Source organism: Thermobia domestica, unplaced genomic scaffold, assembly GCF_964235325.1.
Source record: "Thermobia domestica unplaced genomic scaffold, izTheDome1.hap1.1 HAP1_SCAFFOLD_209, whole genome shotgun sequence".
Lineage (NCBI taxonomy): Eukaryota > Metazoa > Arthropoda > Insecta > Zygentoma > Lepismatidae > Thermobia > Thermobia domestica.
The window spans coordinates 95,047-99,127 of NW_027655934.1; the positions used below are offsets into that span (position 1 = coordinate 95,047).

Sequence of the window (4,081 nt, forward strand, 5' to 3'; positions counted from 1 at the left end):
CCTGCTACATCCTCCGTCAGTGACAAAAATCGACATGCAGAACAATTTTTTGGTTAATCTATAAAATACAAACACTATTATAAGATACATAATAAATTAATATCATCAAGTATAAGATACACAAATACATAAAATAATTAACATTTCTCAAATTTGCGCAATTATTCATTCTTATATACCTTGATTTTAATGTTTTATATACCTTGATCTTTAATATATTCTGATATACTTTGACTTTTAATGTATTCTTACATACGTTAACTTTTAATGTATTCTTATATACTTTGACTTTTAATGTATTCTGGCAAAAATACATTACTTATAAACTTTCAAACTTACTTGGATTCAAACTTTCTAATAATAATGAACAACATAATACTAAACATTTAACACCTAATACAGAATTATATATTTCTCTAATAATTTCCTCAATGATTCAATTGATAACTAATTTCTACGTTCTCGATAAACCTTTGCCTGCGAAACGCGAGATCTACGATAGGAATCTAGGGTATCTTCCACATCGGAAATCAATAATGTATTCGGGGTGAGGGATTTCCTTATAACAAAGAACCCAACCATTTATAGCTTAGAGATCTAGCAACATTGTCTTTTAAAGAAGACTTGATATGTGAAAGAATAAAAACTTTCTCCAAGCTGCAAATTCACTTCTCTTCTTTTCATCATTGTCTTCTTTTTGCCCAGCTTTTTGTCTCAGAGCATTAGACCATATATCTAATGTCGATTTCCCTCCTAAGTCGGTCTCTATGATGTTCCATCGGATTTTTAAAGGTGTGTACCGACTAGGACATCCATTAAAAGCTTCGATTGGAGACATCTTAAGATCAGCGTGTTCACTAATATTAAGAATGTATTGTAGCTCTGGGATCAAACATGACCAAAGATTTTTTCAGCACAATATGCACGAAAAGATTTTAACGTTTTTATGAAACGTTCAGCCGGGTTTCCCTCCGGGTGTTATGGACTTAAACGAATATGTCTTATTCCAAGTCCAAACAAAATTTTCCGAAAATATTCGGAAACAAATACCGAGCCATTATCTGTTGATACTGCTTCAGGGAATCCTAACCTACTGAATATTTCCAACATCCTATTGGCAATAACCGTTGAACTAATAGTTCTCAGTTTTTCCAATACGACAGAACGGCATGCGTTTTCTACGCCAATAAGGATGAACTTATAACCTTTAGAGGTAGGCAACGCTCCAATTATAACAAAGAACCGATGAGAATCAACTCTACCTAAATTCAGATACTAATAAACCCATTTTCTTTTATCTTCCTTGGAAAGTTGGCATTGGTTACATGACCTAACATATTCCTTAACATCTTTTGCCAGACTATGACCTAACATATTCCTTAACATCTTTTGCCAGACTATCCCAAGTAAATTTCTTCATAAGTTTTTAAATCGTTTTATACGTACCTGAATGCCCTCCGACGAGTCGATAATCGTGGAAGTGCTCAATCATCACTCTTCTGAAGTTAACTGGTACGACAACCTTAAATGGATTGATAGCTGACACATCTTTTCATTAAATATTATTATTCAAAATAGAACCGGAACACGCTTCTCCTCTTTCCAATTTCTCTATTATATCAGATGGTTGAGGTCTTCCCTTTGCAAAATATCCAATGGTTCCTTCACCAACGGCAATTTCTAGGTATTTGCTAATCTTAAATTACTAGAAAATGTTGCTAAACCCATGGGACCATCCAAAATATGAAACTCGAAAGAGTCATAAACTTGTCAAAACATCCGCTACTAAATTGTCACCAGATCTAATATGCCTAATTTTGAAACTGAATTGACGAAGTTTCGACCAGAGGTCCATACTTCAAAAGGCGTTTAGAATTAGTCAGAATCCTTATTATCAAAGCCTTATTATCAGTTAAAGCATCAAATTCATTCACTATATAGTGTCTGAATCTAGATATTGTCTTAAACTTATGAATTCAATCTAATATATACTCCGATGTTTATCGGCCTGACAATTTTTTGGAGTAAAAACAAACAGGCTGGAGCTCCCCTAGACTGTTTTCCTGTGAGAAGCACCCTGAAATTCCTTTACCACTGCCATCCACGTTAATTACAAACCGTTTATTTAAATCCGACGTTTTCAAAACTACATTTTCAACCAAAATTTTCTTTAACCTATCGAGGACGGATTGATGTTCCGAAGTCGAAACAAATCTCACCTTAGTCGACTTCAAAGAACTCAACGGACAAATCATTTCCTGTAATTCCGGAGCAAATTTAGCGTAATAACTGAACAATTTAGTATCTTCATCAATCCTCTATTTCTAGAAGGAATTTTGGTTATGGCAGATACTCTGTTTGGGTCAATCTCCATTTGATCACCACTAATAATATAACCGAAGTAATTTCTTATGATAAAACATTAAACATTTGTCAGGAGATATTGTAATATTAAATTTTTGAAATATATCCAACACCTTTACAATAGTTTTTTTATGTTCATCTAGTGACCTTGATGAGATGAGGACATCATCGAAGTACACTTTAACCTCCTTCGATCCCAAATCTAACACTTTTTGCATTACTCTAGCCATAAGATTGCTTCCAGTCTTAATACCAACTGGTACTCTTGTATATTGGAAACATCCCTTGGGAGTCATGATTGTGGTGATATCTCGTGAGTCCTTATCCAAATAAATTTGGTTGGAGTAGATCAGTGGGTCAAATGGATCGAGTTTAAGTGGGTCAGTAGGTCGTAAGTTAACATCATGTGACCCACTGCGACCTATCAACTACTATGACCCCTCTGACCCACCCATTCTGCTCACTGCATTGTAGACAGCATCTTCTGATCAGCACATTTTTCACCCTCGACTCTAGCCATAGAAACTAAAGACACGTTTGTGATTGGTTCCAGCTTGCGATTGTCCAAACCTTCTGGTGTATGTACGAGGTTGTCCGAAAAATACGTATAAATGTTGAATAAGAATTTTATTTTACAGGTTGCAGTTACCGCCAGGTGGCACTACTGCTGTAGCCAATTCCATCAACGCTCAGTTCAAGTCAGAGCGCTCTGCGTGCCAGTAGGAGTGTGTGGCTGCTTGTTGAGTTACCCTGTTTCATCTGCCGTCCGCATGGAGCTCTCTCTGATTGAGGAACAGCGCATCAACATCAAGTTTCTTGCAAAGCTAAGTAAGAATGGCCGTGAGATTTTTAAATGTTTGAAACAAGTGTACGGAGACAATTCTCTGAAGGAACCAACCGTGAACAAGTGGTTAAAAAGGTTTCGGGAAGGCCGAGAAGACGTGAAAGGAGACCCTCGCCCAGGACGCCCGTCGACATCGAGTTCTGATGAAAATGTTGAACGAATTCGGAGTTGTGTTCTTAAAGACCGTAGATTCACAGTCAAAATGATTGCTGACGAGCTGTCAATTCCCAAAACAATCGTTCACGAAATTCTGACACAAAAACTTGAAATGAAGAAATTGTGTGCGAAAGTCTACCGAATATCTTGACTCCAGAACAGCAAGCAAAGAGGGTTGAGTGCTGTGAGGATTGGTTGGAAGCAGAGAAAAGAGGGGACTTTCTTAACCGAGTCATCACTGGAGACGAGTCCTGGTTTTACGAATTCGATGTGGAGCTCAAATCTCAAAGCAAGGAATGGAAGCTACCAGGAGAACCGAGAACAAAAAAGTCGCGAGAAGCAAGATCCAATGTGAACACAATGTTAATTGTTTTCTTTGATTTTAGGGGCATTGTTCACAAGGAATTTGTGAACAGACAGTTTTACGTGGAAGTTTTGAGACGTCTCAGAGCTCGTGTGGCCTGAGTTTGACCGGATTTGGCACAATGGGGCAGGTGGATCCTTCACCACGACAATGCACCCGATCACACGTCGCTCGTTGTGCATGAGTTTTTGGCCCGAAGCTCAATCACCGTGACAGACCACCCGTCTTATTCACCCGATTTAGCCCCTTCTGACTTCTTCCTGTTCCCGAAATGCAAAATGCTTCGGGCGGCACTTGGGAGATGTGGAAGCCATCAAGGCAGAAACGACACGGCAACTGAACAGCATCTCAAC

General features: G+C 38.0%; 1 pseudogene; it reads left to right on the forward strand.

Moving 5' to 3' along the window:
* Positions 1–3,134: 3,134 nt before the first annotated feature.
* LOC145676549 (protein GVQW3 pseudogene) lies at positions 3,135–3,515 on the forward strand (annotated as a pseudogene).
* The last annotated feature ends 566 nt before the right edge of the window (positions 3,516–4,081 follow it).